Consider the following 27,588-nt stretch of genomic DNA (forward strand, 5'->3'; position numbering starts at 1 on the left):
AGAACATCGTTTCCTATTCTGAATTCCTTTTGCAGCATCAAAATTATTTTACAACAATCAGCACCTTCATTTGTCATGGTTCCTCCTCTTCCTCCTCCTCCGTTGTGCTTAATGCAGCCTTAGTGCTGAAAATCAACATTTACCACATACCTGCAAACATACAATGGAATACAGATAGACCTCGACTTCCAATGACAACTGGAATTTCTATTGCAACTTGTTGTGATCGTAAAGCGAGTCAGATTGGATTTTATGACTATTTCTACAATGGCCGTTAACAGAATCCTGCAGTCATTAAGTGAATCCAGTCCCCACTCCCCCGCCAGTGGGCGTTTTGGTGGTAGAAATTGCCCCCAAAAGATTGCAAGTCGTGATCACGTGACCCCAGGACGCTGCAGCTGGTTGTAAAAGAGTCTTGGTGGCGCGGTGGTTAGAATGCAGTATTACAGGCTAATTCTGAATTCCCACTGCCAGGAGTTCGATCCTGACCAGCTCAAGGTTGACTCAGTCTTCCATCCTTCCGAGGTCGGTAAAATGAGGACTCAGATTGTTGGGGGCAAATGTGCTGACTCTGTAAACGGCTTAGAGAGGACTGTAAAGCACTGTGAAGCGGCATATACCGTATTTTTCAGAGTATAAGATGCTCCAGAGTATAAGACGCACATTAGTTTTTGGGAGGAAAACATGGAAAAAAAATTTTCTGCCTCTGCCTACCAGCATCCATCGGTATTCATCTGGCTAGCTTCCTTGCAGCAAACAGCAAACAGCAAACAGCCTGGTCAGCTTCAGCATGTTATTGCAGCCTGATTCAGCATGAGCAGCTGATTGGTGGTTGGTTCAGCCTCCCGGAATACTGCCAATCAGCTGTTCCAGGCTGCGGGGATCGCCACAGCACATCGCCGCCAATCACTGCCTCTGCACGTCGCATTTTCGACCTCAGCACACCCCATTTTCGGCCTCCACGTGTCGCATTTTTGGCTGGTTCAGGGCAACGGGGATGCGACGCACAGAGGCCAAAAATGGGGTGCGCGGAAGCTGAAAATGCAATGCACGGAGGCAAAAAATGGCTAAAGAGTGGGGGCCGGCAGGTGGGCAGGACTTCAGCAACATTTGGTGTATAGGACACACAGACATTTCCTCCCACTTTTTTTGGGGAGGAAGTATGTCTTATACTCCAAAAAGTACAGTAAATCTAAGTGCTTATTCTATTCATTTTACCGATCTTGGAAGGATGGAAGGCTGAGTTTACCTTGAGTCGGGGAGGATCGAACTCCTGGCAGTGGGCAGAGTTAACCTGCAGTACTTCATTCTAACCACTGTGCCACCACAGTAACTGAAATGTATAAGAATTACTATGGGGTGGTGGGGGTGGGGAGAGCCTTGGTAGTACAGTGGTTTAATGCACCCTGTAATTAACACAGCTGCCTGCAATTTCTGCAGGTTCGAATCTTACCAGGCTCAAGGTTGACTCAGCCTTCCATCCTGTCAAAGGTAGGTTAAATGAGGACTCAGTTTGTGGGGGCAATAAGCTGACTTTGTATAAATATACAAAAGTATGAAGGCTATTGCTTAACGCATTGTAAGCCACCCTGAGTCTCCGGAGAAGGGCGGCATATAAATCAAATAAAAATAAAAAAAAAAAAATAAGAGGCAAATTACAGGTAGTTCTCGACTTACGAGCACAATTGAGCCCAACATTTCTGTTGCTAAGTGAGACACTTATGAAGTAAGTTTTGCTCCACTTTATGACCTTTCTTGCCACAGTTGTTAAGTAAATCTGGCTTCCTCCTTGATTTTGCTTGTACCTCACTTGATCTTGATTGTTTCCCTCTGTTGATGCAATTTAGGATTGCATTGCCTTTTTCGGCTGCCGCTGCACACTGTTGGCTCATATTTAGCTGATTGTCCACTAAAACTCCAAGATCCCTCTCACAGTTCCTGCTATTAAGCCTGGTTTCACCCAGTCTCTGTGTGTACTTTTGGCTTTTCAAAAAATGGGGGAAAAGCCACAGCCCCCCGTTAGGAGAAGAATTAGCCTAATCATATTGTTAGTTCACAATGGGGGCAGCCTACAATTATTGTCAAATAAATCATTTGATTTAATGCCTCTTTACAATTCCCTTTACCTGCAATAAAAATCTCCTAACAAGATTGATGTTAGGAATTCCTCAGAAAATAAACCGAAGAGGAAAATGTGGAAAAGAGGCTAACGTCCAGTTCTGAACAACACACTTCAAGTAGGGTTCAGAGAAATGGGGACCAATTCAGAGAAGGGTTGTGAGGATTTGAGGACAGAGAGGCAGTTTGGTCCAGTGGTTAAGGCACCAAGCTAGAAACTAGGAGATGATGTGTTCTAATCCTGCCTTAGACATGAAAGCTGGCTGGGTGATTTTTGGCCAATCACCAGGAGACGGTGAGTTCTAATCCCACCTTAGGCATGAAAGCTGTCTGGGTGACTTGTGGCCAATCACCAGGAGACAGTGAGTTCCAGTCCCGCCTTAGACATGAAAGCTGGCTGGGTGTCTTTTGGCCAATCACCAGGAGACTGTGAGTTCTAGTCCCGCCTTAGGCACGAAAGCTGGCTGGGTGTCTTTTGGCCAATCACCAGGAGACGGTGAGTTCTAGTCCCGCCTTAGGCACGAAAGCTGGCTTGGTGTCTTTTGGCCAATCACCAGGAGATGGTGAGTTCTAGTCCTGCTTTAGAAACAAAAGCTGGCTGGGTGTCTTTTGGCCAATCACCAGGAGACGGTGAGTTCTAGTCCCGCCTTAGGCACGAAAGCTGGCTGGGTGTCTTTTGGCCAATCACCAGGAGACGGTGAGTTCTAGTCCCACCTTAGACATGAAAGCTGGCTGTGTGTCTTTTGGCCAATCACCAGGAGACGGTGAGTTCTAGTCCCACCTTAGGCACAAAAGCTGGCTTGGTGTCTTTTGGCCAATCACCAGGAGACGGTGAGTTCTAGTCCCACCTTAGACATGAAAGTTGGCTGTGTGTCTTTTGGCCAATCACCAGGAGACGGTGAGTTCTAGTCCCCCCTTAGGCATGAAAGCTGGCTTGGTGTCTTTTGGCCAATCACCAGGAGACGGTGAGTTCTAGTCCCACCTTAGACATGAAAGCTGGCTGGGTGTCTTTTGGCCAATCACCAGGAGATGGTGAGTTCTAGTCCCACCTTAGGCACGAAAGCTGGCTTGGTGTCTTTTGGCCAATCACCAGGAGACGGTGAGTTCTAGTCCTGCTTTAGAAACAAAAGCTGGCTGGGTGTCTTTTGGCCAATCACCAGGAGACGGTGAGTTCTAGTCCCACCTTAGACATGAAAGCTGGCTGGGTGTCTTTTGGCCAATCACCAGGAGACGGTGAGTTCTAGTCCCACCTTAGACATGAAAGCTGGCTGGGTGTCTTTTGGCCAATCACCAGGAGACGGTGAGTTCTAGTCCTGCTTTAGAAACAAAAGCTGGCTGGGTGTCTTTTGGCCAATCACCAGGAGACGGTTCTAGTCCCACCTTAGGCACGAAAGCTGGCTTGGTGTCTTTTGGCCAATCACCAGGAGACGGTGAGTTCTAGTCCCACCTTAGACATGAAAGCTGGCTGGGTGTCTTTTGGCCAATCACCAGGAGACGGTGAGTTCTAGTCCCACCTTAGGCACGAAAGCTGGCTTGGTGTCTTTTGGCCAATCACCAGGAGACGGTGAGTTCTAGTCCTGCTTTAGAAACAAAAGCTGGCTGGGTGTCTTTTGGCCAATCACCAGGAGACGGTGAGTTCTAGTCCCACCTTAGACATGAAAGCTGGCTGTGTGTCTTTTGGCCAATCACCAGGAGACGGTGAGTTCTAGTCCCACCTTAGACATGAAAGCTGGCTGTGTGTCTTTTGGCCAATCACCAGGAGACTGTGAGTTCTAGTCCCGCCTTAGGCACGAAAGCTGGCTGGGTGTCTTTTGGCCAATCACCAGGAGACGGTGAGTTCTAGTCCCACCTTAGACATGAAAGCTGGCTGTGTGTCTTTTGGCCAATCACCAGGAGACGGTGAGTTCTAGTCCCACCTTAGGCACGAAAGCTGGCTTGGTGTCTTTTGGCCAATCACCAGGAGACGGTGAGTTCTAGTCCTGCTTTAGAAACAAAAGCTGGCTGGGTGTCTTTTGGCCAATCACCAGGAGACGGTGAGTTCTAGTCCTGCTTTAGAAACAAAAGCTGGCTGTGTGTCTTTTGGCCAATCACCAGGAGACGGTGAGTTCTAGTCCCGCCTTAGGCACGAAAGCTGGCTGGGTGTCTTTTGGCCAATCACCAGGAGACGGTGAGTTCTAGTCCCACCTTAGACATGAAAGCTGGCTGTGTGTCTTTTGGCCAATCACCAGGAGACGGTGAGTTCTAGTCCCACCTTAGGCACGAAAGCTGGCTTGGTGTCTTTTGGCCAATCACCAGGAGACGGTGAGTTCTAGTCCCACCTTAGACATGAAAGCTGGCTGTGTGTCTTTTGGCCAATCACCAGGAGACGGTGAGTTCTAGTCCCACCTTAGGCACGAAAGCTGGCTTGGTGTCTTTTGGCCAATCACCAGGAGACGGTGAGTTCTAGTCCCACCTTAGACATGAAAGTTGGCTGTGTGTCTTTTGGCCAATCACCAGGAGACGGTGAGTTCTAGTCCCACCTTAGGCATGAAAGCTGGCTTGGTGTCTTTTGGCCAATCACCAGGAGACGGTGAGTTCTAGTCCCACCTTAGACATGAAAGCTGGCTGGGTGTCTTTTGGCCAATCACCAGGAGATGGTGAGTTCTAGTCCCACCTTAGGCACGAAAGCTGGCTTGGTGTCTTTTGGCCAATCACCAGGAGACGGTGAGTTCTAGTCCTGCTTTAGAAACAAAAGCTGGCTGGGTGTCTTTTGGCCAATCACCAGGAGACGGTGAGTTCTAGTCCCACCTTAGACATGAAAGCTGGCTGTGTGTCTTTTGGCCAATCACCAGGAGACGGTGAGTTCTAGTCCCACCTTAGACATGAAAGCTGGCTGGGTGTATTTTGGCCAATCACCAGGAGACGGTGAGTTCTAGTCCTGCTTTAGAAACAAAAGCTGGCTGGGTGTCTTTTGGCCAATCACCAGGAGACGGTTCTAGTCCCACCTTAGGCACGAAAGCTGGCTTGGTGTCTTTTGGCCAATCACCAGGAGACGGTGAGTTCTAGTCCCACCTTAGACATGAAAGCTGGCTGGGTGTCTTTTGGCCAATCACCAGGAGACGGTGAGTTCTAGTCCCACCTTAGGCACGAAAGCTGGCTTGGTGTCTTTTGGCCAATCACCAGGAGACGGTGAGTTCTAGTCCTGCTTTAGAAACAAAAGCTGGCTGGGTGTCTTTTGGCCAATCACCAGGAGACGGTGAGTTCTAGTCCCACCTTAGACATGAAAGCTGGCTGTGTGTCTTTTGGCCAATCAACAGGAGACGGTGAGTTCTAGTCCCACCTTAGACATGAAAGCTGGCTGTGTGTCTTTTGGCCAATCACCAGGAGACTGTGAGTTCTAGTCCCGCCTTAGGCACGAAAGCTGGCTGGGTGTCTTTTGGCCAATCACCAGGAGACGGTGAGTTCTAGTCCCACCTTAGACATGAAAGCTGGCTGTGTGTCTTTTGGCCAATCACCAGGAGACGGTGAGTTCTAGTCCCACCTTAGGCACGAAAGCTGGCTTGGTGTCTTTTGGCCAATCACCAGGAGACGGTGAGTTCTAGTCCCACCTTAGACATGAAAGCTGGCTGGGTGTCTTTTGGCCAATCACCAGGAGACGGTGAGTTCTAGTCCCACCTTAGGCACGAAAGCTGGCTTGGTGTCTTTTGGCCAATCACCAGGAGACGGTGAGTTCTAGTCCTGCTTTAGAAACAAAAGCTGGCTGGGTGTCTTTTGGCCAATCACCAGGAGACGGTGAGTTCTAGTCCCACCTTAGACATGAAAGCTGGCTGTGTGTCTTTTGGCCAATCACCAGGAGACGGTGAGTTCTAGTCCCACCTTAGACATGAAAGCTGGCTGTGTGTCTTTTGGCCAATCACCAGGAGACTGTGAGTTCTAGTCCCGCCTTAGGCACGAAAGCTGGCTGGGTGTCTTTTGGCCAATCACCAGGAGACGGTGAGTTCTAGTCCCACCTTAGACATGAAAGCTGGCTGTGTGTCTTTTGGCCAATCACCAGGAGACGGTGAGTTCTAGTCCCGCCTTAGGCACGAAAGCTGGCTTGGTGTCTTTTGGCCAATCACCAGGAGACGGTGAGTTCTAGCCCTGCCTTAGAAACAAAAGCTGGCTGGGTGTCTTTTGGCCAATCACCAGGAGACGGTGAGTTCTAGTCCTGCCTTAGTGATGAAAGCTAGCTGGGAGACTTTTGGCCAATCACCAGGAGACGGTGAGTTCCAGTCCCACTTTAGACATGAAAGCTGGCTGGGTGTCTTTTGGCCAATCACCAGGAAACGGTGAGTTCTAGTCCCGCCTTAGACATGAAAGCTGGCTGGGTGTCTTTTGGCCAATCACCAGGAGACGGTGAGTTCTAGTCCCGCCTTAGACATGAAAGCTGGCTGGGTGTCTTTTGGCCAATCACCAGGAGACGGTGAGTTCTAGTCCCGCCTTAGACATGAAAGCTGGCTGGGTGTCTTTTGGCCAATCACCAGGAGGCAGTGATTTCTAGTTGGGCATCAGGCATGAAAACCAACTGGGTGACCTTGGACTGGTCACACAATCTCAATTCAACCCACCTCATATGAATGTTATCGTGGGGAAAATAGGAAGAGGAACATAGATGTATTTGCTGCCTTGAGTTATCTGTAAAAATAATAAATATTTGGGGTACAAGTAAACAAACAAACACACACTGAATCTTTTCAAAAGAAATGGAAGACGTTGACCCAGGGGGGATGTTGATTGAGCTGTGATTGACATAACTGATTGTGTGACAACCCATAACAACTGCTTGGATCTTCACATACAGGTAGTCCTCGACTTACTACAGTTCATTTAGTGACCGTTCCAAATTATACCGGCACTGAAAAAAAAGTGACTTACGAACATTTTTCGCCCTGTGGCATCCCCAGGGTCACCTGATCGAAATTCAGACGCTTGGCAACTGACTCATATTTATGACGGTTGCGGTGTCCCGGAGTCACGTTGGTTCCCCTTTTGTGACCTTCTGACAAGCCAGATTCACTTAACAACCATGTTCAGAACTGGAGAGATTCACTTAATGACTGTGGCAAAGAAAGGTTATGAATGGGGCAAAATTCACCTTAACAACTGTCTTGCTTAGCAACAGAAATTTTGGGCTCTATTGTGGTCATAAATTGCAACATCTTAGGTTCTTGGGAAGGACTTGATACATATGAAGGCCATCACCAGTTAAAGAGCTGGCAGCTGTGACTTCACATTGTTGGCCATATTATAATGCCATGTTTCCCCAAAAATAAGACCCGATCTTATATTAATTTTTGCTCCAAAAGACGCATTAGGGCTTATTTTCTGGCTAGGTCTTATTTTGGGGAAAATATGGTACTAAATGCACCCTTTGGCTGACAATCTTAACTGGGGCTTATTTTGGGGCATAGGGCTTATATTACGAGCATCCTGAAAAATCACGCTACGACTTATTTTCCAGTTGGTCTTATTTTCGGGGAAACAGGACAGGGAGGTGAAATACTCCCGGTTCGAACCGGACCGCCCGATCCGGTAGCGATGGCGGTGGGTGGTTTGGAGAATCGGTAGCAAAAATCCCTGCCACTCCCCATTGCCCAGCTGAACCGCGCAATCATCAGAGGCTTTTTTTTATTTTTAAAAGCATTTTTTTCTACAACCTCTTTGGCCAAAAAAATGCTGTTAAAAGTAAAAAAAAAAAAAAGCCTCTGATGATCACGCGGCTCAGCTGGGATCATCAGAGGCTTTTAAAAGCATTTTTTCTACAACCTCTTCGGCCGAAGAGATTATAGAAAAAAATGTTTTTAAAAGGAAAAAAAACCCTCTGCCAATCAGGCAAGTCAGCTGGGATCATCAGAGGCTTTTTTTTTTTTTTTTTTAAAAAGAAAGCCTCTGCCAATCAGGCAAGTCAGCGGGGATCATCAGAGGCTTTTAAAAGCATTTTTTTTACAACCTCTTCAGCCGAAGAGGTTGTAGAAAAAATGATTTTAAAAGTAACAACAACAAAAAAAAGTTGGCCACACCCACTCAGTCATATTACCCCCACTACCAAGCCATGCCCACAGAACCGGTATTAACAAATTTTACATTTCACCACTGAAACAGGGGTAATAACAGAATAATAAGGCCCTTCCCACTCTAGGCTTCTCTAATGTAAAGAACAATAACTGCTTCGTGGCAAGGATTTCTAAAGATAACTGGATGAAGGCATTTTATTCCATTAGGATCAACAAGCAGTGTGGGAAAAGCATTGGGTTAGATTTTTTTTCCCTAACCCAAAAATGTTGGTTTCATAATAAGATTGACTGCAATCCCTTTGATGTTCAAAATTCATGGACTGGAACATTAATTCTCATAGTTTTGACTTTGTCCTCATATTGCTTCATGTTCAGCTGAAAAATCAACAGGAGTGTTCCTATGCTTGGATTGTTTGAAGCTTGTAACAGATACTATCTTGCTATACAGGTAGTCCTCGACTTACAACAGTTCATTTAGTGACCGTTCCAAGTTACGACGGCCCTGGAAAAGTGACTTACGACTATTGTTTCACACTTACGACAGTTGCAGCATCCCATGATCATGCGATTTAGAGGCTTGACAGTTGGTTCATATTTACGACGGTTGTAGTGTCTAGGGGGTCCTGTGATCCCCTTTTTGTGACCGTCCGACAAGCAGAGTCAATGGGAAAAGCTGGATTCACTTAACGACGTTGTTGGTGTTTTAACAACCGCAGTGATCCACTTAGCAAACATGGCAAGAGAAGTCGTAAAATGGGGGCAAAACTCACTTAACAAATTTCTCACTTAGCAACATCTATTTTGGGCTCAGTTGTGGTTGTAAATCGAGGACTACCTGTACAATGGAACCACAGTACTCAACCGCTTTGAAATTCATCGAATTTGGAACTCAGTGCATTTTGGTGTGAAAAGCTCAAGGTTGACTCAGCCTTCCATCCTTCCGAGGTCGATAAAATGAGGAGCCAGATTGTTGGAGGCAATATGTTGACTCTGTAAACTGCTTAGAGAGGGCTGTAAATAAGTGATATATAAGTGCTATTGCTATTTGTTAGGTACTCGATGCACAAACTATAATTTGTCGGTGTCAGCTGCCTTGGGACTCACTAAATTATTTCTTGTGGGGGGAAAAATGTTTGGTACTCATCATTTTTGGTACCAAAGTAGTCTATTGAGTTAGATTATGGTTCAGTGTGGTTGCATGACCTCAAAAACCGAGCTAATGAAGTAGCTACCTTAGATGTCTCATGAGATCATGGTTAATGTGTTTCATTCTTCTTGAGTGCCCCCCCCCCAGGTTTCAGCATTCTCCCTACCCTTTCAATCATCATTACCTGGTTTCCATTGAAGGATCTTCCATATTTGCTTTTATTTTGTAACTGCTAAACTTGTCTGAGATGGTGTGATGGCTCAGCAGTTAAAGACACCGAGCTTGTCAGCTGGAAAGTTCGAGACCCGAGCGCCGTGCAATGGGGCGAGCTCCTGCCCACCAAGCAGTTCGACAGCATGCAAATCAGGTGTGGGTTCTACTTACCTTTACTACCGATTCGCAGTACGTGAATTCACTCGCAAATGTACGCTTCTGCACATACGCAGATCACCCATGATGACGTCGTGGCAGGTGGGCGGAGCCTCCCGCTGGTTTTACTACCAGTTTTATAGAACCGGACAGAACTAGGAGCAATCCACCACTGATGCAAATGCAAGTAGATAAATAGGTACCACTTTGGTCAGAAGATAACAGCGTTCCGTGCCTGTTTGGTGTGTAGCCATGCTGGCCACATGACCACACAAAATGTCTTCGGACAACACTGGCTCCCTTGGCCAAGAAATGGAGATGAGCACCGCGCCCTAGAATCAGACACAACTGGACAGGGAAACCTTTAACTTTACCTTAAACTTATGAATGAAGGTGAATGTACATGTCCCAGGATAATGTTGCAGGATCCAATCTGGGTCAGTCACCGGGACCAGAGGTTTTGTCTTCCGAGCTTTCGGATTTGCGCTGAAACCCATCCTCAGGGAACTTCTCTCTCACCAGAGTGTGTGTTGTTCTGCGCCTGGTATTTATAGTATCTGTTGTAAGTGGTTTTTTAGGTGTTGATTGGGGTGTGTTGATGTCTGGCTTTGTTTGTGCTGCTCAGCCTTCGCCTTCTAAGTATTTGATAGGCTGGGAGTAAATCCGCACTCCTGTTGAATGACGAGGGACCCGTTTCCCAGGCTTCAATCCAGGGGTGAAATTCAGCCGGTTCGATCTAGCTCGGGCGAACTGGTAGCGGCTGCTGCGAGAGGCTCCGCCTACCCGCGTGGACGTCATGGCGTCACTTTTTTGCGACATTTTAAGCTTCTGCGCATGCGCAGCAGAGGTGGGTTTCAGCAGGTTCTGACCAGTTCTGGAGAACCGGTAGTGGAAATTTTGAGTCGTTCGGAGAACCGGTAACTACCACCTCTGACTGGCCCCACCCCTATCTGTTCTCTGCCTCCCGAGTCCCAGCTGATCGGGAGGAAATGGGGATTTTGCAGTAACCTTCCCCTGGATTGGGGAGGGAATGGAAATTTTACAGTATCCTTCCCCTGGAGTGGGGTGGGAATGGAGATTTTACAGTATCCTTCCCCTGCCATGCCCACCAAGCCACGCCCACAGAACCGGTAGTAAAAAAATTTGAAACCCACCACTGATGCGCAGATGATGGTGCGCGCGAGCGAAGCGAGCCTGCAGGCAGCGCACGCACATTTGCGAACCAGTAGGGAAGGTAAGTGAATTTCACCCCTGCTTCAATCACTTCCCTGGCTGTTTTTGTTCCTACTCGTCCAACAATCTAAGATCTTATGCACAAGTCCGAAAGCTCAGAAGACAAAACTTCTAGTCTCCTTTGATTTTTATTTATTTTTACCCTGTGGCTTTTAACTTCTCATCACAGAAAATCAGTAAAGCAGAAAATATAAAATTGCTGGATAGTATCTTTTGAGTCCTGAAATTTCCTTGGTGTGATGCTATCCAGCTTTAAAATAGATTGTGTGTTGGCCGAGTTTATAGAATGGGCTCATCTAGATCAGGGGTGGGCAATTATGACCCTTATTACGACCTGTGGCTGGCTCAGGAATTCTGGGAGTTGAAGTCCACATGTCATATAGAGAGAGATAGTTGCTCGCCCTTGCTCTAGAGGAGGGGTCAGCAATCCACGGCTCTGGAGCCGCATGCGGCTCTTTCATCCCTCTGCTGTGGCTCCCTGTTCCTCAAAATATGTGTTACCACCGCCAATGTGTGATACCCGCCGGCATGTGATTTATTGAGGTTTTTGACCCCCGGTAGGCCAATCATGGATAAATCCAAGAAAAGAAAAGTTTCAGAAGAAAAACAGAACGGTTAATTCAACTACATATGCTAGTTCTGTGGCCTTTCAGGAAATAGTCAGGCATGGGAAAAATTTTGTGGCTCCCAATGTTTTTTTTTCTGTGGGAAACAGGTCCAAATGGCTCTTTGAGTGTTTAAGGTTGCAGATCCCTGCTCTAGAGCTACTAGATCTGGTCTGCAGAATTCCATGGCCACTAGGTGGCAGAAAAGAGTATCAAGTTTCATCATCTCTGCTGCCATCTTGTGGTCGTTATAATTTTTTGCAAACCAACTCTGAAAATGCTTGGTAAACTTGCCCAAAACACATGATCCTATACCAAAAAGGGAAGAAAATTACGTCTTAGTACAACACCTCATTTCATACAACATGCAATAACAACGTTTAAGTTTCCACACCTGAAATCAGCTACACCAACTGTACTCTAGCTTAACGTATTTATGTATTAATTTTTTTTTCATTTTTCTTAACTGCCCGTTTCATTTCAATATACAGTATACCATATATTGTAAACTCAGTTTACCTGGAGGCATGATAAATCTCCTCTTACAATTCAGAAAGCTTGTAGATGAGTAATAATTATAATTTTTTTTAAAAAAATCATTGGGATCTTTATTTGATGGCTTCAGGGAAGCCTGGGCAGAATTCAAAGCAATTGTTCTTTGTTCATTTTATCTGGTATCATGGTATTAGGCAGGTCTTCATGAGCTAGTCAATAGAATTCAAATAAAACATTTTTAGTTTTGATTTCAGCACCATGTTTTCTCCAACGTAGACCCTGAAACAGACGCTTCCCCCCAATTTAAATAACAGCATCTTTGTGCAATTAAATAACTGCATCTTTGGCTTAGATCAGGGGTGTCAAACTGGATTTCTTTGAAGGCTGGATCAGCATTGTAGTTCTGCAGTGTGGGCTCGCGGCGCGTGGCCTGTTTTGGGGCCATTTTCCGGCTGTTTTGGGACTGTTTCTCAGCCCATTTTGGGGCCATTCTTCGGCCCAGTTTCGGCCGGCAGAGTGCTGCAGCAGACCACGGAGGGCGAAAACAAGGCGTGGGGGTCTGCATGCGGCTCATTTTAGCCGCCAGAAGCACCATGGGCCAAGTCCCTTCATATTTCAAGGCCGGATTTAAGCATCCCATGGGCCGGATCCTTGATTTTGATACCCCTGGCTTAGATCAATGTTTTTCAACCTTCGTGAAAACTCCCAGAATTCTCAGCAATGATTATGTCGGAAAGTTGAGAAATGCTGGCTTAGATGGATGGGAAACATTGCCTGGTTTCAAAGTCATCAGTTCAGAATAAGTTCAGGAGCCGCTGAGAGTGACTCTACAGGTAGTCCTCGACTTATGACCACAGTTGAGCCCAACGTTTCTGTTTTGGCCCATTTTACGATCTTTCTTGCCACAGTGGTTAAACTAATGGCTGCAGTTGATATCTTAGTAACACGGTTGTTAAGTGAATCTGCCCTCCCCCCGGTCGACTTTGCTTGTCAGAAGATCGCGAAAGGGGATCACGTGACCCAGGGACACTGCAACCGTCGTAAGTACGAACCAGTTGCCAAGCATCTGAATCACATGACCACGGGGCTGCTGCAAAAGTCGTAAGTGTGGAAAATGGTCCTAAGTCACTTTTTTTCAGTGCCGTTGTGGTTTCAAAGGGTCACTAATGCATAGTTCATGATGAATGTATTTATGATGGCTATGATCATGATTTATCACTTATATCTTTTATGTACAGTGAGAGATTATGTACCAAAGACAAATTCCTTGTGTCCATTCACACTTGGCCAATAAAAAATTCTATTCTATTCCATGATATGTTTTTGTATTGTATTGTATTGTATTGTATTGTATTGTATTGTATTGTATTGTATTGTATTGTATTGTATTGTATTGTATTGTATTGTATTCTATTCTATTCTATTCTATTCTATTCTATTCTATTCTGAGTCACGGCGGCGCAGTGGTAGGCCGAACCAGGAGCAACCTACCACTGTTCCATACCCATCAAAATGAACTTTTTTTTTTTTTTTTGCTTTCCAAAGTTGATCGGTGACTAGTTTGGATGATTGATTGACTGACTGATTGATTGATTCCCCAGTTGGAATTGGGGAGAGGAAGGAAAGTCTTACGACTTTTGATAAAGCCTTTACAGGATGTCAGGTAAGTAAATAATGACTCAAAATGTACCCAGGCAAGTTGTGATTCTGCTGAGCTGAATTCAGGGAAGGCATCAACCACTGTGTGAATCAACGCAGAGCCTTTTTTGGGAAATATTATCAAAGGTTTACGTAAAGGAACCGGCATAATGTAAGCTGACATCTGCCACCAACCTGGTTTCCAATTATATGATCAGCTTTTATTTGTTGGCAACGTTCATCTTGAGCTTTCTTTGCTTCTTTTCTAAGAATCCGCCTCGATTTTAAAAAAATGTTACATTTGTCACTCAATTTAAATTCTTTTAAAAAGGATATACAACTGGAGACAGGTCTCTTTAGAGAAAAATGGAGGCAAGGAAGAAAGGGGGAGGGGAGAAAAAGAATCCCTCTGGATTTGCAAAACTAAAAATACTTACATGAGCTGCAGTGGCGCAGTGGTTAGAGTGCAGTACTGCAGGATATTTCTGCTGACTGCCGGCTAACTGCAATTTGGCAGTTCGAATCTCACCAGGCTCAAGGTTGACTCAGCCTTCCATCCTTCCGAGGTGGGTAAAATGAGGACCCAGATTGTTGGGGGAAAATAGGCTGACTCTGTAAACCGCTTAGAGGGGGCTGTAAAGCACTGTAAAGTGGTATATAAGTCTAATTGCTATTGCTATTGCTATTCTATTCTATTCTCTATTCTCTATTTCTTCTATTCTATTCTATTCTATTCTATTCTATTCTATTCTATTCTATTCTATTCTATTCTCTATTTCTTCTATTCTATTCTATTCTATTCTATTTTCTATTCTCTATTTCTTCTATTCTATTCTATTCTATTCTATTCTATTCTATTCTATTCTATTCTATTCTATTCTATTCTATTCTGAGTCACGGTGGCGCAGTGGTTAGAGTGCAGTACTGCAGGCTACTTCTGCTGACTGCTGGCTGCCTGCAATTTGGCAGTTCGAATCTCACCAGGCTCAAGGTTGACTCATCCTTCCATCCTTCCGAGGTGGGTAAAATGAGGTCCCAGATTGTTGGGGGAAAATAGGCTGACTCTGTAAACCGCTTAGAGGGGGCTGTAAAGCACTGTAAAGTGGTATATAAGTCTAATTGCTATTGCTATTGCTATTCTATTCTATTCTATTCTATTCTATTCTATTCTATTCTATTCTATTCTATTCTATTCTATTCTATATTTATTCTATTCTATTCTATTCTATTCTCTATTTCTTCTATTCTATTCTATTCTATTCTATTCTATTCTATTCTATTCTATTCTATTCTATTCTATTCTATTCTCTATTCTCTATTCTCTATTCTCTATTCTCTATTCTCTATTCTCTATTCTCTATTCTATTCTATTCTATTTATTCTATTCTAGACAAGGAAAAAGCTGACTACCAGTTTTGGTCAAGGGGTTAAGGCACAAACTACGGTAACACAAACTCAGTGTCGATCTACTGATCAACCAAAGTCCAACTGATGTCATCCAGTCTTATTTAAATGCACTTTAATCCTGTTCCAAAAATATTGCTAGCAGTAATCTGAGAGAGATGGGGAGTGAAGAAGTTTGAAAAACAACACAAACTTGTGATTTCAGTATTACTAAAGATCCATTGCTTTTCATGGAATTTATAACAGGTGGCTTACAAGCATTTTTTTTTAGTGGCCATTTGAAGTTACAGCGGCGCTGGGGGGAAAAAAGATGATCGGTCCTCATCTTATGACCGTTGCAGCATCCCCACAGTCACGTGATCAAAATTCAGACGGTTGGAAACTGGCATGTACTGATGACGGGTTGCAGCATCTCGGAGGGGGGATGTCATCTGATCGCCAATTGTGATTTTCCCCAGCGAGTTTCCAACAAGCAAAGGCAACGGAGAAGCCACATAACACAACTGTGTGATTTATTGAGCTACGTCAATGATTCCTTAGCAATACTGCCCCACCCCCCCAAAAAAGTCATAAAATTTTAACCACCACCTTTGCTTAGCGACGGAAATTCCAGGCCCCAATTGCGGGTGGGAAATCGAGGACTATCTGTAGAGTCATAATTCAGACTGTCTGTGTAATTCAGAGTGCAAGGTCTTTCTATACACTTCAGAATAACAGAGTTGAAAAGGGACCTTGGAGGTCTTCTAGTCCAACTCAGTGGTGGGTTCCTCCCGGTTCGGTCGAGCCGGTAGTGGTGACGATATGACGTCACCGAACTGGTTCTCTTTGTTCGGGAGCTGGGCCCTCTTGCCGGCCCCCGCATTATTCTTTCCTTTTATTTGGCCCCGCCCCCAATCTATTTGCTGCCTCCCGAGTCCCAGCTGATCGGCTAGAAGGAAAAAACCTGTTTAAACTCTTGCCGTGGGGCTTCAAAGGGCCGCCCTACAGCTGATCAGTGTTAAAAGGCAGTGTGGTGGTAGACCAGTGTGCTCCAAAAACAAATAAGTAGACCGGGTACAGCTCTGTAGTTAAAAACCTGGTAGACCAGTACCTCTGCTAAATCCTAAAGAATTGTCACATGACCATCAAGCCACACCCACAAAATAAGCCACGCCCACAGAACCGGTAGTAAAAAAATTTAGAACCCACCCCTGGTCCAACTCCCTGCTCAAGCTCAAAGAATGCTCCGAGGTTTTTAAGAAGAGGTTGGACAATCGTTTGTCTGAAAAGGTAGAGGGCAGAGGTGGGTTTCAGTAGGTTCAGACCAGTTCTGGAGAACCGGTAGCGGAAATTTTGAGTCGTTCGGAGAACCGGTAGGAAAAATTCTGACTGGTCCCGCCCCGATCTATTCTCTGCCTCCTGAGTCCCAGCTGATTGGGAAGAAATGGGGATTTTGCAGTAACCTTCCCCTGGATTGGAGAGGGAATGGAGATTTTACAGTATCCTTCCCCTGGAGTAGAGTGGGAATGGAGATTTTACAGTATCTTTCCCCTGCCACTCCCACCAAGCCACGCCCACTAAGTTATGTCACACCCACCAAGCCACACCCACAGAACCGGTAGTAAAAAAAATTTGAAACCCACCGCTGGTAGAGGGTCTTCCTGCCTGAGCAGAGGGTTGGGCTAGAAGACATCCAAGGCCCCTTCCAACTCTGTTATTCTATATTTTATTCTGTATTCTATAAATTTCCAGACAGTGAGAACATTTAACCAGTGACAAATAACCCCATTGAAGAAAGCCCATTGAAATGAATGGAAACCTAGAAGTTCTCAGCGGCCACTTCATAGTCAAACCGACCTGGATCAAATTCGTCGTATCCTCTGGCGGATAAACCAAAATCCAGGACAGGTAATCCTCAACTTACAACGATCCATTTAGTGACCGTTCAAAGTTACATCACTGAAACAAGTGACTTATGGCCATTTTTCACACTTACGACCATTGCAACATCCCTGCGGTCACATCATCAAATCTAAGACACTTTTGGCAACGGATTCATATTTATGACGGTTGCAGGGGGTTATGCAATCCCCTTTTGTGACCGTCTGACAAGCAAAGTCAACGGGGGGAAGCCAGATTCACTTAACAACCGTGTCACTGACGTAACAACCGGAGTGATTCACTTAACAACTATGGCAAGAAAGGTGGTAAAATGGGGCAGAATTCACTTAACAACTGTCACTTCTTAGCAACAGAAATTTTGGGCTCCATTGTGGCTGTAAATCGAAAATTACCTGTATGAATAATGGATCGAATTGAAGTACAGTATGAAAAATTTAAAGGAATGAGAGAGAGTAAATTCCAACCGTTATATTGATGCTAAACCGGACCGTAGCATAGATATAAAAGCATTGACATAGAATCTTTGGTTTGATAAAAATTACAATATTTATTACGTTAGATATAATATTTATACAAAGTTGATAAATAATGAGCCAAGAGGAAAGCAAAAAAAAAAAAAAAAACAGAAATCAGGCTCCTACATTTTGTAGAAGGTTTTATTTTCTGGAAGGACAAGACACCCGTGTCACAATCTCCCGATCCTCACAAACATTAAAAACTGGGAGAAAAAAAAAAACCCCGCCAATGCAGACAATTTTTAAGTATGCAAAAATAAAAAATAAAAAATAAATCAATCTGTCCTACTGACACCTCGCCAGCAGATGGCGCTGTTTGACGCAGATACCGTACAAGCTGCGGCAGATGGCTCTTATGTTCTTTTTAATCGGAATAACGACTTAATGTAAATTAATTGTTCTGACATTTTCATTTAACGTTTGGGGAAGAAAATGTTTACCCTGCATAGAGGAGGGGGAAAAAAATACCCTACCAATTTCAAAGACTAACGATGTTGTTCAAGTATTTTGTTAAATTGACCGCCTGTCTATTCTAGCATTGTTTCCGATTAGGAGTGAGTCTTTTTTAAAAAATTGGACAAATGAATTATTTTCCCCCCAACATGTGGCTGCTACATGTACACTAATGCAACGGTAAAGGAAGCTTCACTGTCAATACAACAGATAGACCCTTTACTCTTAAATTTGTACACGCTAATCTGCCTATATCAGGAGTGATCAAAGATATTCTCTTGCTGTGAATTAAATATATGTACATAAAAGGATATATGTGTGTGTGTGTGTGTGTGTGTGTGTGTGTGTGTGTGTGTGTGTATATATATATATATATATATGAGAGAGGGAGGGAGAGAGAGAGAAAGAGAATAGTTTTTACTGAAAATCTTACATTGGGAGTTGCATAGAATATATCTTTGTATTTTACTTTTTTCTATATTACGCTAGAGTCAATCTACAAAATAATTTTGCCGTTAGTCCTAACGTAAACATGGCAACCAATGAACAACCCACCCGATACGTAAGTCAAAACACCAACATGTTTTGATTTTTATGGATTTTACTCTTCGTATGTGGGTTCTTCCAACAGTCAGCATTTTTGGGGTGTTTAAGAGGCTGAAGATCACAGTTCACACAGTTAACTACATCCTAATTAAAAAACGTATTGCATTTGATGCAGAATTCTGTACTCGTCATAAATATGTTTTTTGAGGTTATATATATATATATATATAAAACAAACTATTCTAAAAATACGAGTTCCAGGTATATTAGTAAAAAAAGAAGCAGACATACTGCGACCTCCGGAACTTAAGATTCATATATATATATACATATACATATATACATACATAAGTACATACACACACACACACACACACACACACACACACACACACACACATATATATATATGTATGTATGTATGTATGTATGTATGTATGTATGTATGTATGTATGTATGTAGGTAAGCAAGCATACAGCTTACCAGGAACATGGGATAAAAATACATTTTAATTGCAAGTCACCAGAACAAGATGTCAGTATAGCCATTTTAATCACCTGCAGAGAAATGACAGAAAATCATTAAAACAGTCAATCATTTAGATATAGTATATTTAATGTTTTTTTTAAAAAATTCTCCGGAAAATATGCACTGGGAAAAAAAAAGGAAATGGACATTACATCCAACTGTATTTAGACTTAAAATAAAACAGAAATTATTGCAATAGAAGTGATGATGATGATAATGACAGATAAGATCATGTAAATTTGCCTGGTCATTTTCAGCTTAGACAGGAATAGTTCTAGTGGAATAATCATAACAACAAAAAATTAATATTGTCCTACTGGTGATGCTTTTAAGTATGAAAAATAGCCACTAATATTTAAAAAAATTATAGCCGAAGACCCTTCTCGTATTTAGAGGTAAACATTTATTCCAAATATACAAAAGTATGAAGGCTATTGCTTAATGCACTGTAAGCCGCCCTGAGTCTCCGGAGAAGGGCGGCATATAAATCAATTTTTTTTTTTAAAAAAAATTGTATTGATTCAGTGAGAATATGTCTTGTTTGATGAAAATGTGATATACCCTGTTTCCCTGAAAATAAGACATCCCCTGATAATAAGCTCAATCGGGCTTTTGAGCGCATGTGCTAAAATAAGCCTCCCCCTAAAATAAACCCTCCTCAAAAATATGTAAACGCAGAGCTGGAAAACAGGTAAGATGGCAAGAGGGGCCCCATCTTGCTCCACTCACCCCAAGATAATAATACCTCCCTGAAAGTAAGGCCAAGCGCTGATTTCAGGGTTCAAAAAAAAATATAAGACAGGGTCTTATTTTCGGGGAAACATGGTAGTTAAGAAACCATCTGCAGTGAAAAGGCCAGGATGGGCCTCAGTATTGCCAGCCTATGAAATGGGTCTATGCTGTTGACATCCTCAAACCTCTATTACAGTTCATTTCAAAAGAAACTAGGAGGAGGAATATATTGCCAGGCTTATGAAAGACAACCTTGCAAAATGACATAGGCTTAATTTGAGGTTATATTTCCCCCGAATCAACCGTGCCTCTGACTGGGACAATCAGATGGGTAAATCTGCTCAAATGCTCAAAAAAGGACAGAATTAAACCAAGGTGAACTATATCTGGAATGAGCTCCCCCCGGAGATACAGAGGATCCCAGATTTACGCGCCTTCCACCGTGCCCTCAAGACAGATTTATTTCAACAGGCTGGCCTGGCCTAACTTCCCTTTTAATTGTAACTTTTAAAATTGGTTTTAAAACATTAGGGGTGTTTTAAATTGTTTTGGGCCAAATTATTTAATGGGTTTTTATATTGTCTTTTAAATTTTGTAGTTTGTGTGTTTTATTTTTCTGGCTGTTCACCGCCCTGAGTCCTTCGGGAGTAGGGCGGCATATCAATCTAATAAAATGAAAAATGAAAATGAAATAGGCTTAACTTGAGGTTATGTTCCTGAATCAACGAAGAGCCTTGGTAGTACAGTGATCTAAGGCACCCTGTTATTAAGCTGGTTATTAAGACCAGCTGCCTGCAATTACTGCAGGTTCGAATCTCGCCAAGGCTCAAGGTTGACTCAGCCTTCCATCCTTTCTAAGGTAGGTAAATTGAGGACCCAGTTGTGGGGGCAATAAACTGACTTTGTATAAATATACAAAAGGATGAAGGCTATTGCTGAGCACATTGTAAGCCGCCCTGAGTCTCCGGAGAAGGGCGGCATATAAATCAAATTAAAAAAACCCAAAAAACTGTGCTTCTGATTGGCACTTGCCATTCAACTGCAAACCAACCAGAGGGGTAGATCTGTTCAAATGCCCAGAAAAAGGAAAGAATTATTTATTTATTTATTTATTTATTTATTGAATTTCTATACTGCCCTTCTCCCGAAGGACTCAGGGCAGTGAACAGATTAAGATTTCATATACATATAATAATTAAACCAAGGTTAACTGTAAAAGAGCCTTGGTAGTACAGTGGTCTAAAGCTCCCTGTTATTAAGACCAGCTGCCTGCAATTACTGCAGGTTCGAATCTCGCCAGGCTCAAGGTTGACTCAGCCTTCCATCCTTTCTAAGGTAGGTGAAATGAGGACCCAGTTTGTGGGGGCAATAAGATGACTTTGTATAAAATATACAAAAGGATGAAGGCTATTGCTTAGCACATTGTAAGCCGCCCTGAGTCTCCGGAGAAGGGCGGCATATAAATCAAATTTAAAAAAACAAAACAAAACTGTTAACCCGACCAAGTTTGGATCTTAACCCTGCTGTCTTTTCTCCAAGGGGGTCATCTCAATGGTTTGGTAGTGATGGACCATGGATAGCTTTTTCTCCTCCTCAACCTTGGTGGCGCAGCAGACTAAAGTGCTGTTAAGTAGCACCAGCTGCCTGCAATTACTGCGAGTTCAAATCTCCCCAGGCTCAAGGTTGACTCAGCCTTCCATCCTTTCGAGGTAGGTAAAATGAGGACCCGGTTTGTGGGGGGCAATAAGCTGACTTTGTATTAAAAAAAAAGAACACCACTTAGGGGCCCCCCCGAAAGCCCTACTAAGCAGGTATGTACAGAAGTACGAAGGCTATTGCTTAACGCATTGTAAGCCGCCCTGAGTCTTCGGAGAAAGGGCGGCGTATAAATCGAACCAATAAATAGATAGATAGATAGATAGATAGATAGATAGATAGATAGATAGATAGATAGATAAATCTTTCTGGCTTTTGCAGAGATCCCCTAGGGACGCAGAAGCTCTGGTGTTGGAAGTCAACATCTCTCCATGTTGGGTGGGAAGTGGGGGAGAGGGAGAGAGAGAGAGAGAGGGAAGGGAAGGGATGGAGAGAAGAGGTGGCACCCTGGGCTGACCTGGGCTGTGAGGGGAACCGATCTCTTGGCATTCACCGCGTGCCTTAATTGTATGGACATTAAATCAAGGTCCGCTGTGAACACGCAGAGAAGGGCCCAGGAGGTGCGGGCGAGCCAAGGGGACGCGCATTCAGAGATGGGGTTTTTTTGGGGGGGGGGAGTGGGGGTCGCCACAGAGGAGAAAGGCGGAACCAGGTTGCGTTAAGTAAGGCTCCATTTACACCCCGCGGCCGGATGCCCACCCAGCCACCCCAGAGCCCGCGATTGCTTGCCACACTAAGGCAGAAAGAGACGGGGGGGGGGGGGCTTTCCTAGGACGAATGCCAGCTTCCACGCACCACTCGCTCCCCTTGGCACAACCCTCGCGCGCCCTGCAGAAATCCACGCACCGTCCCAAACCCCACCCGGCGCTATTGCGCTTGGCTTTCAAGCCCTTGGGGGTCCCTTCCTTGCAGCCCCCCAACCCCCACCTCTCCCAAATAAGCTGCAGCCGCCCGAAATAGGCAACGGATCCCTCCACGCCCACCGCCTCCCTCTCTCTCTCTCTCTCTCTCTCACACACACACACACTCTGGGTCGCGCGCGCGCGCGGCCGGCACACACACACACACACACTCGCGATGGCTCACTTCCTTACACCCACAGAGGGCAGCACAGCTAATCGCATGCAGCGATAATCACACATTACACCTTCCTCAGACGCCACTGCAGTGTGCGCGCGATACAACCTCACACTGCAGCCCCCCCCCTCTCACCATCCCCCAGATGAAGATGGCTTCCTTCGGGGGGAGGTTTGGGGGGTGGGTGGGATGGAGGTGGCACAATGTCCAGTTTCTCCAGGCTGACCCCAATAGGTGCAATCTGACCCACGCATGAAAGAAAGAGAGAGAGAGAGGGAGAGAGGGAGAGAGCAGGGAGGGAAGTTGGAAGGAAGGGAGGAGAAAGGAAGGAAGAAAGGGAGCGAGACAAGGAAGGAAGGAAGGAAGGAAGGAAGGAAGGAAGGAAGGAAGGAAGGAAGGAAGGAAGGAAGGAAGGAAGGGAGTTAGACAAGGAAAGGCGGGAGGGAGGGAGGGAGACAATGAAGGAAGGAAGAAAGGAAGGAAGGAAGGGAGTGAGATAAGGAAGGGAGGGAGGGAGTTAGACAAGGAAAGGAGGGAGGGAGGGAGACAAGGAAGGAAGGAAGGAAGGAAGGCAGGCTCCCAAAATTACATACTGATACAAGGGCATAGGCGCGCGCGCACGTACGCGTACGCGTACGCGCACTCACTCACTCACTCACACACACACACACACACACACACAGGGTTTTTAAGCCTGTGCCACAAAAAATACGTGTGTGTGCCTGCACAGAGGACACACACAGAACCTCGTCTCTACAACCATTCCATTTCAAATCCTGCAGCGGCATTACAGAGCGGCCCTTGGTTGTGGTCCAAAGCCACAACTACCCTCTGCCTTAGTTCCAAGAGGCATTTTATCTCAGAGGATGCCTCTTCCCTTCCCTACCCCCCCACCCCCCCCCGCTCCTTTCCAATCCCTTTCCTCATTCTGCGCCCGGTCCCTTTCGCTCCAAACGCGATTTCCTCTCTCTTTCTTGTAAATCAAAATCCGCAGCTCTGAACGTTTTCTGGTCTCTCCAGATCCGCGCGGAGAAGAAACAAAGAAACAACCCCTAGCAGCTATTCAACCACACTTCCAAGCCTCCTCAGATATTCCCTCCTCATCCTCCCCGCCCTCCTCAGAACCAGCATCTCTCTCTCTCTCTCTCACCCCCCTCTCTCTCTGCAGAGGGGCGTCCCGACCTCTGACTCGCAACTCAGAAAAAAAAACGGTTTTCGCGCTGAGCCCTTGAATTTCGTCCCGAGAAAAGCAGCACGTTTCATATCGGCAACCTCACATTCTCCCCGTCTTGTCGAAACACCCCCCCACCCCGCCCCCCATCCCCACAGCCGCGAGAGATCGGTAGGGAAAGGTGTGTGTGTGTGGGGGGGGGTATATCCGCGCATCTGGACTTTTTGCGGAACAAGGGGGCGGGCAGGGCAGGGGAACCGCGTTCCTTGACCGGCCGCTGCGCTGCGCCGCGCCGCTCCCACCCCACCGCCAGCCGTCCACACGCACACGCGTTGCAACCCCGCGGTTCGAACAGCTTGCGAGCACACGGAGCGCTTCCGATCGAGGCGTGGGGAAAGTGGGGAGGAGGGGGATGCTTCGAGATGCCAATATATATATATATAAGGGAGGGAGTAAGGAAGGAAGGAGTAAGGAAGGAAAAAAGGGAGGGAGGGAGTAAGGAAGGAGGGAGGGAGGATGGAGGAAAAAAGGGAGGGAGGGAGGGAGGAAGGAAGGAGGGAGGGAGGGTGGAGGAAAAAAGGGAGGGAGGGAGGAAGGAAGGAGGGAAGGAGGGAGGGAGGGAGGATGGAGGAAAAAAGGGAGGGAGGGAGGGAGGATGGAGGAAAAAAGGGAAGGAGGGAGGGAGGAAAGAAGGAGGGAAGGAGGGAGGGAGGGAGGATGAAGGAAAAAAGGGAGGGAGGAAGGAAGGAAGGAGGGAAGGAGGGAGGGAGGATGGAGGAAAAAAGGGAGGGAGGGAGGGAGGATGGAGGAAAAAAGGGAAGGAGGGAGGGAGGAAAGAAGGAGGGAAGGAGGGAGGGAGGGAGGATGAAGGAAAAAAGGGAGGGAGGAAGGAAGGAAGGAGGGAAGGAGGGAGGGAGGATGGAGGAAAAAAGGGAGGGAGGGAGGGAGGAAGGAAGGAGGGAAGGAGAGAGGGAGGGAGGATGGAGGATGGAGGAAAAAGGGGAGGGAGGGAGGGAGGAAGGAAGGAAGGAAGGAAGGAAGGCAGGCAGGCAGGCAGGCAGGCAGGCAGGCAGGCAGGCAGGCAGGCAGGCAGGCTCCCAAAATTACATCTGATACAAGGGCACACACACACACACACACACACACATATGTAGATCTCCGGTCGCTGATCCACCAAAAACGCCTCCGGGACGCGAGAAAGCAGGAGCCGCTCCGAAGGTTCTCATCTTTCCGGCCGCCTCCAGGAAGAGAATTCGAATTAAAAAGCGGGATAATCTAAGGAGCGCCCTGGGCTGGCTGAGTGGAATCTGAAGGGACGCGTCTCTCTCGTCTCTCTTTCTTCTTCTTCTTCTTCTTTTTTTTATCCGTTTCGAGGGAAAGGAAGAAAAAAAAAAAAAACCTCGGTGCGGATTGGTGAGGCGGTTGCCATTTTGCCCCCTTCGGACCTCTCCTCCTTCTCCTGCTCCTCCTCCTTTTAAAGTCCGATTTTAAGGGGAGAACTGAGAAGGTGCAGCCAAGGGAAGACGGATGCAAGCGTGGATGGAGAGAGACCTTGTAAAGGATGGTCTTCTGATCCTCTTTCGCTCCAGCGCAGCCTTTCTTTCTTTCTTTCTTTCTTTCTTTCTTTCTTTCTTTCTTTCTTTCTTTCTTTCTTTCTTTCTTTCTTTCTTTCTTTCTTTTTTCCTCCTTCCTTCCTTCCTTCCTCTCTGTCTCCCCCTTTCTCTCCTTCCTTTCTCCTCTTCCTTTTCCTTCTTCACCCCTCCCCCCTGACTCCCCCATCTTTCCCCCCAGCTCTCTGGCCTAGCTCTGAAGGCGTCTCTCTCTCTCTCTCTCCATCTCTCTCTCTTTCTCTCTCTGTCTCTTCCCTCTCCCTCCCCCATGGCTGATTTTTCCACTTTCCTCGGGAGGAAGGACGGCGATGAACGGGCGGGGGGGGGAGGAGGAGCAGAGGGAGGGGCCCCCTGTCCGAGGGGTTCACTGATCCAAGCGAAAAGGTTGCCTCGCGCTCGACCCCCCACCCAGCCCTCCCTCCCCCCCTCCGCACTCCCGTTCTCCGGCTTCCTGTGCTCTCAGCTCTCCCGCCCGACTTCGAAGCGCATCTGCCGGCTGGGCGGGCAGCGCCAGCGATTACATCGGGACGCCATGACGTCATGGCCGGGCCCAAGTTCGCCTCCGGCTGTTAAAAGATGCTCTTGGAACGGGGGGGGGGAGGGAGGTGGGGGGCGGGAGAGAGAAGGGAGCAACCATGTTCGGAAGAGATGCCGAGGAGGGGGTCGCCTGGGGCGGAAGAAGGAAGAGAGGGGAAGGGGTCCATTGGGTTGGGTAGGGAGGCGTAAGGGAAGGACGCGTGGGGGGTCGCTGGGGAGGGGGCAGAGATGGAGCTGGCGGGTTAGGAGGAGGGTGGGGTTGGCGTTGGGGGGCGCAGCGGGAGGGGGGGCCGTCAATGTGTGTGGGAGGGAAAGAGAAGAGTCGCGCCCGAGGGGGGGTGTCATGTGGGGAGGGGATGAGATGGAAATCACCAGGCTGAGGAGGAAGGTATGATATTGGGAAGGGTGGGGGGCAGAGGACACCAATGTTGGGGGCAGAAGAGAGAAAGGCTGACGGGGAAAGCAAGTGTCCCGCGAAGGCCGGGAAAATAACACACTGGTGTTTGAAAGGCCGGGTCACAGGAGAGAAAGGGACGAAGAGAGTAAGAAGAGAAGGACATAGGAAAGGAAAGAGGGACGGGGGTGGTGGTGGGAAGGGTTGGAGGACGAAGGGGGAGAAGAAATAAAAGGCATAAAATGAGAAAGGAGGGGAGAAGGAGGCAGGGGACTCCGAACCACCTACAACCTCTCCACACACTCTCCCGTCCGAACCCGCTTCGCCCCTTCCGCGAAAGGTCATTTAAGCCCGGGACCCCGCAGTCCGCGGCCTGGGCCGAAGCATCGGCGATACCGAGCGTTACACCCCGGCAAGGAACGAAGAAGGGACCCCCTGCGGCCGTCTCCGGCTCAAAACCCGGGAAAAAAAAAACCCGGGGAAATACCGGGTTTCGTTCCCCCCGTTTTGCAGGGCCCGGCCAGGCTTCACACAACCCTCAAGATGAAATGGTTTGCGATTTGGCGGCGGCACACAACCCGCGTGCTAAACTCCCGTGTTTAACCTGAGATTCGAGGGGTGAAACTCGGCGGCCTGTGTTACTTTAGGGTCCCGTCAGCGCTGCGGGTCGAAGCGTAAATCAGCTTCGATACTCCCCCCCACGGGGTAATTGCACTTGATTTTATTTATTTGTTTATTGGTTCGATTTATATGCCGCCCTTTTCCGGAGAGACGGATGGATCTTGTTTTCCCATGCTGTATACTTTAAAGAAAGAAAACCCGAAATAGAAACCCCAAAGGTTCCAGCCACCAGTTCCAGCCGCTTGTGACAATCGCAATCCCAGGCAACTCACACCCACTACAAGCGGCTCCGAGGCCCGCTTGCCCGCTCATACACACGGCCGAGTCAGATCTTCGCGCGTTAACGCATCCCACTCACGCGTATCGTAAGCGCAGTCCTCGCTGCCAACGCGTTTCCTCGCGGGGGCTCCCGCCCTCGATCCAACACAGCTGGCGTCCCAAGAAACCAACGCAAAGCTACAACCAGATACCCCCTCCAAAACGTGCCAATACGGGGTGCTCACCCACTAGGGACCACGTCCTCTTTATCCTTGGGATTCGTTCAAGAATCGACTCCTAAGTTAGGGCAGAACCAAATCGAGGAGAAGAAAGCGAGAGAAGGGCAAAGAGAGAGAAAAATCTACCGCATAGATCCTGCGGAAAAGCCTCCCCCGTCCCACAGTTTAGCGGCCCTTCCCCATTTCTCCTGTTGAAATCCCTGGACCCGAAAGCTTCCCCCATCCTCACCCCCCCCACCTCCCATCCGACAGGCCTCCCTTGTCCCAGGGCCGGACACAATCCGGACCCCCGTTCCCCCCCACCCCCTGCGCCTTCCCCGGCGTCGAT

Source organism: Pantherophis guttatus, chromosome 3 (genome assembly GCF_059756535.1).
Source record: "Pantherophis guttatus breed Tessera chromosome 3, ASM5975653v1, whole genome shotgun sequence".
Lineage (NCBI taxonomy): Eukaryota > Metazoa > Chordata > Lepidosauria > Squamata > Colubridae > Pantherophis > Pantherophis guttatus.